We start from the raw sequence: 9,661 nt of genomic DNA on the forward strand, positions 1-9,661 counted from the left end.
CAGCTTCCCTACTTAAGCTTCACTCTACTGTCACTCCTTTGCCGGTCCGTCATCATTCTACACCCTCTCCATGCCAGTCCCTCAGTAAGTCTTTGTATTTTCTTGTTTGTTTCTGGAGAAGCTTTGCTTTTTGTCCAGGTGCCTCGTGTGAACACCTAACCTGACAAGTTGCTCTGGAGAAGCTCTGCTCTGTGCCATGGTGTCTTCTGTGAATCCGCTAACCTGACTAGCCGCTCTCAGTAAGCTCTGCTCAGTGCCTGGGCTCTCCAGTGGTCAGCTACCAAGCAGTACTTTCCCTTCCTAGCCACCCAGCCTTTATGGACTCGTTCTCCGGGCCGTCTGCTCCAGTACCACCCCCTCCAGTCCAATAACAGACTTTGGTTTCCTTCTTCCAGCATTCATTACTTTCAATAAACTGTCAAAACGTGCTCTGTGTGTGTGTGTGCTCAACCCGGGTTCAAAGACAAATCCTGACACCCACTCCACCCGGTCATGTTCAGCGTCAAGTGATAAGCAGATTTCAGGAATTGTAGTTGACTCCGTGTGCAATATGTTGAAAAACCTACGCAAGTTGACAAAAACCATGCCTACTCTTTACGAATCCTGTTTGATCAGAAGAAATAATATGAGGTAAACATCATTCCAGCCTGAGAGCCAGGGTTTTTGACAGTATTTTTAAGTCCACATTTAACAGTGCAATAGGGTGATATGATGAACACTCAAGTGGATCCTTATTTGGCTTCAATAATAAAGAAATAGTAGCTTGACGGAGTGTTAGAAGACGTTGCGAATTAAATGATTCAATGAACATATCTCGTAACAACGGAGAGAAACTATCTTTAAAGCTCTTTAAAATATCAACTGGACATCCATCCAGTCCTGGAGACTTTCCATTCTGCATTAAATTAATTGCCAGTTTAATTTCTTCTACAGTAAGTTGTTCCTCTATTTGGTCTCTGAATGTAGAATCTAAAGTTGGAATCTCCATACTTTCGGGAAAAAAAGTGTCAAAAGCTCAGGAACTTTTAAAGATTCTGATTCATAGAGGTCAGAGTAACATACTTTAAAACTCATATATTTCTTGTGGATTTGTAGTGACCTTTCTAGATTGGTAGAGTAGTTCTAATTTCAGGAATTAAATGAGTTGATTCGGATTTACGGAGCTGATGCAGCAAATTCTTTGATGCTTTCTCCCCATGCTCATACCACATTCTTCTAGACTTATAAATAATACGTTCAGATTGTTGAGTGGAAATTAAATTGAACTCAGTACGCAAAGATAGTCTTTGTTTATACAAATCTGGAGATGGGGTTATGGAATGCTGTTTATAAAGCTGTGACATCAGATCTGTCAGTTCAGTTAAACGTTTTACCTTTTGTTTCTTAGTATGTGAGCAGTACAATATAATGTGACCACGCAAGAATGCTTCCAAGCTTTCCCAAACTGTACTAATGGCCATACCAGGTGTACTGTTAATTTAAAAAAAAAAATAAAAAATTCAAAATTGTGTTGTACTAATTTTTTATCTGACAGAAGGAGAGGATGGGTCGTCTTAAATTGGTTGTTAAGGTCCGCGTAGCTGGTTTCCATAACTTCTAAGCGCTTGTCTAGTTTCTTCAAGACTCCTTCTTAATCACCAATCTTTTTTTTTGAGTTTTTCAATAGCAACTTGAATGGGTGACACAGCTTTTGTGATTTTCTCCATAATTTCTCCCCGTAGGTTTTCATTTTCCTCTTGAATTACTTTGACGATATCGTGGAATGCAAGCAGCATGGTCCGGTCTATAGCCGCTTTGCTAGCTGTCTCCAAGTTGCTAGCTTGTGCTCCTTTAGCAAATGGTTTATAAGGCATTTTGCTTCAAGACAAGAAGTATCTGAAATAACGTCGACTTTCCAGTTTGCAATTCAAAATATCTTAGAATTGGGCCACTTTGGATAATCTATAAATTATTTTTAGCAAAAATGTTGGGACCTTGTTGTTTACAAGTCTACTTCATAACACACCCCTAGCAGTCTTGTGGGGTATAAGTGTAATAAATTTAGTTTCATTGATATTATCTTTATTTATTTTCGTTATTTGCATTTGAATGTTTGCAAATAAGGCCATTAACATTGTTTGGGATAAGAGTTGATTCACCACCATAACCTAGCGAGTCCACTAGTGGAACTCACATACTTTTTTTCCTCACTTTTCTGCTTCCTCACAGACCAGTGAATGGAAGTGATCCTATTTCTTTTAATCATTCTTCCCTTACTGTCCTCTGGATTGTGCAGGCAACAGGTCCAAGAGAGAAAGCCAGATATTGGTCTCCCCAAAGTCATCCTCCAGCTAATTCAGAGGGATCCCAAGGCGTCCCAGACCAGAAGAGATATATAGTCCCACCAGCAAGTTCTGGCTCTACCCCAGGGTCTCCTCCCAGTGGGATGTGCCTGGAAAACTCCCAAAAAGAGGTACATGGGGGGGCATCCTGGTCAAATTCCTAAACTATCTCAACTGACTCCTTTCGATGTGGGGAAACAACAATTCTGTTTTGAGATCCCCATGGATGACAAAGGTCCTCATACTATCTCTAAGGCTGAGCCTGGCTACCCTCACAAGGGAGTTTTATTTGCCTGCTTATATCTGGGATCTTTCAGTCCATACCTCATGACCACTGCTAAGGATCGTAACATAGCTGGAATGGTAAATCAAGAGTTTTATTTTTGGCTCATTTTTCTTTTCCAGAACAAACTGGAGCAGTGGCCACATTAATGCAGAAGAAGCCCTTAGCATTTTTATCTCTCATTTTGTCCTACCATCACTCATGAAAAATAAACCAATTTATTTAAATTTAAATTCTGCTTGAGGCAGAGACTGACAACTAACCAAGAGGGGGCAGGGACATTTTCCAACCAGTTTCATTCACTTTGCACCACAGAAATGTGAATGTATGTCCTGTATATTGTTCAATAGGTATATTAAGCCAAACAGCTCAGCAGTTAACCTAGTGGCAGCAGACCTTGTGCTCCAGCTCTTGCTGTGATGTCCAGTGGTTTGCTTTGTTTCCATAAGAGCAATGCACTGCCTTGCTCATGATTGTTATGGAAGAGGTATTATGACTGTAGCAACTTCATTGCACTTGACATGACAATCATATTATTTCATGCTTAAAGGTGCATAGCCACGTTATTTCATGTTTTTTAATGTATACGTTAGTAGCTTACTCTGGTTGCATACAAAGTTTTTATGAAAGAATATCATGTCCTGCTGCCTTATTAGTTTTTATATTGGTGTTTTATGCTTTGTTCTTGCTCAATTTGTTAGTAAATAAAGCCTTTCATGTTTATTTTAATAACAACAGAAGTACGACACTGTGCATGCACAGCAGGGGATAAAACAAGGAAGTGGCTAATGGCTATTAGCATCTCCCAGTGTACAAAAATATACATGATTCCAAGAGGGAAAAGATAAGAATGTCTATTGAACTGGTCTAATATCATCTCCTTTCTTTTATTTCCCCCTTTTCGAGGTGTAACACAGTCAGTCATGCTGTTTGAATTAGAGTGCTTTGTGTGTAGTCTATGAAAAAGTCAGCATTTACCAGTCATTAGCTTCATGTTTGTTGAGAAGTAAGTGGAAAATACAATGGTAGGCTAGACTTCTCCATTAACTCAACATGAGAATGTATCCACAACTGTTCCTTTCCCTGCAAAGCTCTCCAGTCTGACTTTCATTTTGTTGACGATGGAGTAAATTTGTTAAATCATAACTGCAAGTACTCTTGTATTGGTGGTGTGGAACCAGCATATAGCCAGGCACAGATGATGCTCGAAACATTGATTTTGTCAAGAACAGTATCTTTATCTGTCGGTCGCACGGTAGCATATTTACACACTTTTCAGTCAAACATAGCTAGAACATGTCAAAAAGCCTTTGTTTGGACAGCAGTCCTTAGAGGTTTTACATGATTTTTCCTGTTTGTGGTAAGGCGTATTGTGTCACTTCCTGTTGTTGCTGTGTGAACGACGGTCTTTTGCTACAGGCTCTCTCGCTTTTTATCTTTAAACCTCTTTGCTGTAACATCTGTTTCCAAACATAAGCACTTTTAAAACATTTTCTGTGGCTGCTCATCACGTTTGGGAACTCCTCGTGTTTCACACGGTTTGTTCTTTGGCGTTGTAACAGGGCGCTAGTCTAGCTGAGTTCTGAGAACCTGAGGAGAATTTTCTCCAAACACAACATACCAGTAAATTTCAGACCTAATAACTCTCCCAGGCAAAAACTGGTTCATCCCAAAGACAGAACACCCAAACCACAGCTGAGCAGCATTGTGTATGTGGTCCAAAGAAGCGAGGACTGCTCAGACCCCTACATTGGACAAACTAAACAACAGCTACATAAATGCATGGCACAGCACAGGAGGGGCAGCAGCTCAGGGCAAGATTCAGCAGTCCACTTGCACCTCCAAAACAAATGGCACTCTTTTGACGAGAATGATGTCCAGATTTTTAACAGGGAGAACAGATAGTTTGAAAGAGGGGTGAAAGAAGCCATCTTGGTCAAAAGAGCAAAGCCATCACTAAACAGAGGGGGGGATTGCGCTTCTGACTCCCCAGTGTTTACAGGTTGGCTCTCCAACACATTCCAAAGAGATTACATCAGCAGTCTCATCATGATTCAGGTGACCAAGTATTCCACTCACACCAAGCAATAGCTTTTAATGATGCAGGACAGTGACGCGTGGGTCATTGATTTACTTCTGACTTAGATTCCGCTTTGGAGGATGGGCCTCCATGTCCTTAAAAACAGCAGTGCACTAGCTACAGGTTGCTCAAGTGCAAGCCACCAGAATTGACAAAGACTCCTGGATAGGTGTCGAAACATTTTCAGGAAGAACTAGTGAACTTGAAGAGAAGTTGTCACTCCTTTATTCTATGTGTGTGCAGAGTTTGCTGTTAAAAGATTGCTAGTGCTTGAATTCATCCCTTTCAACCATTGTCCTGATATCAGCTTAAGAGCTGATCGTTACCAGGCAATACTTAACAGAGAGTTATTTATGAAACATTAAATAACTTTAAACAGTGTATAATTGCAAAACAACCGAGTCGAGGACTAAGGCCTCCGTACCTGGGTCGCGCTACCCGCCCCAAGACGTCCCCAATTTCAAAAGCAAAAGCTGTCCCCGGAAATGCCCCCAATTTCAGCGTAACATAATGGAGAAAAAGTTTAGTACAACAAAAGGTATTAATCCGGTTCTGCTGCTGTCCCGAGGTAGTAGAAGAGCTGGGACGAACAACCCCCCACCCCACACATATACACACACACACACACACACACACACACACACACACACCTCTTAAAAAAATCAAAGACCTCCCCGGTCACCTTAATCAAAAAACTCTAAACAGGCACCTAAAGTTGGTCTTGTCTATGTATGTATTATATTTTGCAGACTAATTTGTAAATGACAGAAACAAAGAATCCGGTATAAAGTAGAGTTCTTCGGTGTCAGTTTCTATAGATTTGTTTTATGGAACTGGATACATTTCACATGTTGATATGAGCTTTTAACTGGGGTTAGGCTCAACAGCGAGCTCTAATTTCCTACCTCAGCAGTTATAGAGGGATGGAAAACCAAAATTAGTCTATTTTTCTTTAAACAGACATGACATAATAGACGGACTTTTAGTCACTGAAGTTCTAAGCTGTATCTTCAATGCTACATGTTTTCAAGCAATGGCCAGAAAGTCAGTTCTGCCTTTTTTGGTAGCATTGTTCCAGCTTGCCATGTGTTGTTATCCAGTTGGGGATTTATGGGTTAACATTTGTTTTAGATTGTGAAACACACTCTGTTCAAAATGATTTTATTTTCTGAATGATGTAAATGTAACTTATTTTAATAAATAAAAATTTATTATATACTTTATTATTATTAGTAGTAGTAGTAGTATTAGTAGTAGTAGTAGTTGTAGTAGTAGTCTGGTCTTTCACAAAAGCTCAATGTCTAGGTAAACACTATGCATGCATGGTTTATACCATAATGCAGCCTACAGTTTATTATCAAGACAAATAACCTGTTTCTGTTTTTCTAAGAAAAATCTTTTGCTCTACACTATAAAGCTTATATCTGTTAAAAACACTATTCCAAATACTGTAATGAATATTCTCTCTAATGCTTATGCAGAAACATTTATAGACTTAAAAGATTATTCATTAAATTGTTGCCTGTAGATAATTAAAAAAAAATGCTTTATTGTCTGGCCAGATTGAGCCATTATTGAGTTCTTACCCAGCAAGGCCGAACTCATGAGAGGAAGTTTGTTGTTTACCTCACACTCTCCCGCACATCTGATTCCAAAATAGGGGACACTTCTAAAACCAGCCAACTGTTAATACCATTCCCCCATGTTGGTGAGGTAAACAATTCACTGTTGATGTGGGCGGACTGTTGGAAGCTTTCTCTCCAGTCTGCGCTTGCGCGGAAGCCTTCACTGCATTGCTCAGCTCGACCCTGTCTGCTGACCTCGCGGTGACTCCATCTCGTTCATTATTCATGAGTTTTGACTGAACTTTTCACCCCTATCAGTGTCCAAAGGCCATCATGCCTGACGTATGGACCTGTGAGCACGCGAGCTGTTACGTTAACGACTCAGCAGAACCTTGTCAAATGCCAGATGAAACGTTGTGCAGGAGACCCTGGTCCGGGTGACAAAGTGGAAAAGTAGGAGAGTGTCAGGCAGCAGTGAAAAGGGAAGGCTGGCCATTCTTTAATAGGATTTTTTCCTTTTTTTTGCTGACACTTGCCTCTTTACACCAACGGCGCAGCAAATATCCAAAACAGATCAAGATCTCTTCAAGTAAAAGAGAGGCACGATTTCAAATAAACAAGCACACAGAGAAACAATCCGACCACGCCCATGTAATTTAGCCTACCTGTTTCACCTCTCTCAGGCTCTAACCCAATTAAACGCAACAAACGTCAACCCCGTGAAACCTTCAACTCTCCCTTACAGACAGGCAAACACACGCCTTCTGCAAAGCACGGCAATAAAAGGTCAGTTTCATTAGTTCCTCACCCCACTCATCATCACAAACACACAAGCTGCAAAGACAAACTCAGCCCATCTGACAGCTTCAAATAAGCAGCAAGTCTATACACACAATGCACATAATGCACGTCAAGGAAAACGCCTCTTGGCTGAAACTGCCGAAACCGATCACACACAGTAAAAACAAAGGAGCCCACAGAACTGGCTGCTCATTCCGAAGCTTTTCTCAATGCTTATAGAATGGAAAGAGCCCTATATCTCTACCCGTCTGAAAGCCCCGAGGAGCTATGTGGGAGGAAAGGGGCTGGGGGCCACGGACCACGTTCCTGTATCATCATTAAAGGGAGGAAGTTGATGAAAAATGGAATAGGGAGTTTTTTGCCTTCCTGTTTACTGAACTGAAACTTCCTCAAAGACCCATACCAATCCCTAAAGGCGCTGCGCAGTGAGGCAGCAAAGCTCAGTGGGCTCAACACAAGCAAACCGGCACCTAAGATTCCCACACAGAAACACTAAATCCTCTTCTACATACAGAATAAATATTGTAACATGAATAATAACTTAATATCCTTAATGTATAATGTTATTTGTTTATTTTATTCATTAATTTGTTTTCTCTTTAGACCACAATCAATGTAGTTGTTAATAATTGTATTTTTATTAATTACATTATAACGATTGTATGTACTTAGAGAATCAGCAACTTAGTTTTTCTATTGTAGAAAATCAAGTCTTTTGCTTTATATGTGAAGGCCACAGAAAGCATTGTTTAGGCAACAAAAGAAAGTTTAAAAGAAAAACAGTAATTAAAGTAAGAATCTCCTTACCACTTAACCAAGCCTGTAACCATGATCTTGTGAAAGAATAATTTTTCATTAAAAAAATTAATAAATGGGTATTTAACAGCCATTCAGATATTTCTCAGTAAAACGTTTGTCGCTGCATCGATGCAATAATTTTAAATAAGAACACGCGTCTAGCCCGTGAGTACTGTTGAGGTGTCGCACCTTTAAAAGACACTGAAATAAACAGTCGGTCGGAAGGAGAAAAGCACAGTAATAATCAAAAACAAAAGAACAACAACAACAAAACCCCAGCATGTCATTGGGCAGTTTTCTGACACAGAAGAGAGCTTGATCAGCAATTCCAGATCCAGAATTAACAATTAAATGCCACTGGTTTTATTCACAACTTTCATCCATTTCTACTCGCTATATAATGGATACATTAATTATATTGCACATTTAAAAATGATTGATGCTTCACACAGACTTATTTAAATTATCAAACAATGTTTTAGAAATTTTACTGTCAAAAAGAGCATATTGGATTTTATTTGTAACTAACTATGTTTAATTTAAGGATGACAGATTATTTATCCTATAATAATCGGCTTGAATTACAGTTTCACTTTGTACTTCATTTTGACAGTATTAGCTTTATTGAAATACTGGTGGGTTTCCAAAAAGATATGTTCCGTTTCGTTCTATAATATGTTTTTAAAAATATTTTAATAGTATCAATGCTGCACAAGTCTCAATATTTACATTCTATATAGTGGTAAATTATTTGGATGCTAAACACATTGGATTAACTCAGTAAATCGTTATCACAGTTCTTCAGTTCTTCACCATTTCCTTGGGTTTTACATTCAAACCGGTCCATATCCTGCTTTCACAAAAATTAATTAGGGTCAAGCCTGACTCAATACTTATTCTGTTTGCGCACGAAAGGTGAGTATGTGTGTGTGTGTGTGTGTGTGGGGGGGGGGGGGGGGTTGGCTGGGTTAGGTGCGTGTTAATGTGTTTGTCTGTGCGCTCAGAATAAAAAAAAAATATTCCAAGCAGGTTCTAAATCTTTGCGTCCATTTCTCATGTCTTATAATTTCACACCCTGACTGTCTGAAAACACGAAGGTGGAGGCAGACGATTTGAACGCATGGCACAGACCTGAACATGTGTGTGCTCACGTGAGCTTGTCAAAAAGTATCTTCATAAACACGAACAAATGTGGATATTTTACAAGTCTTGATCCACAATAAGGCAATTTAACACACAAGATGTGTCACACACACACAAAAAGCTTTGTTGGGCAATTTGTTCAGGGAGACCGTCTGTTTTTTGTTTTTTTTTGTTTTTGTTTTTGCACTAACAATTCTCCAATCCCCTAACATTAACATCTACAGATTCGTTTTCTCTTTATTGGCATTGAAGTGCACTCGTTTACAAATATCTTCAAATATTTCATTAAAATATTTAAAATGTGAAAAATAAAAATCTAGCGCTAGGCAGTTGCTCTGGGAGTGGAAAAGCTCAAACCATTGTTTTCACTATAGCTATCACACACAAGTGCAACACCTCGACCAGCTGGTGACCCGTCCATACAGGAGTACTGCTCACAGTAAATGAGTGACATAGTTACACAGCTCCCTCGCTACCACTTTACTAAACCCACCCCTCTCTCTATTTAGTTCCCACTTACCGTGAGTCCTTATTCCACTTACTGTGCGCCCTGACTCTTCTTTTCTCAGAGTCCACAGCGGAACGGAGCGCAGATCACCAGGCTCCAAGTGTGAACCTGAGCAAGAACAGCTGCCGCTAGTAGTGGCCTGTCCCATCTCCATCTCCCATT

General features: G+C 39.8%; 1 protein-coding gene across 3 annotated transcripts in view; it reads right to left on the reverse strand.

The window, feature by feature from the left end:
- Window positions 1-9,530, reverse strand: part of hoxb3a (homeobox B3a) — a 67,460-nt gene extending 57,930 nt beyond the window's left edge. The window contains exon 1 of one of the 3 annotated variants that reach the window (XM_021312218.2): window positions 9,512-9,530. The gene's annotated coding sequence lies outside the window, so the exon portion shown is untranslated. The remainder of the gene's footprint in view (window positions 1-9,511) is intronic. The other 2 variants (XM_036148627.1, XM_021312216.2) reach the window with 2 other exon arrangements.
- Between the last annotated feature and the right edge of the window lie 131 nt (window positions 9,531-9,661).

This window comes from Fundulus heteroclitus, chromosome 16 (assembly GCF_011125445.2).
Source record: "Fundulus heteroclitus isolate FHET01 chromosome 16, MU-UCD_Fhet_4.1, whole genome shotgun sequence".
In the NCBI taxonomy this organism is placed as follows: domain Eukaryota; kingdom Metazoa; phylum Chordata; class Actinopteri; order Cyprinodontiformes; family Fundulidae; genus Fundulus; species Fundulus heteroclitus.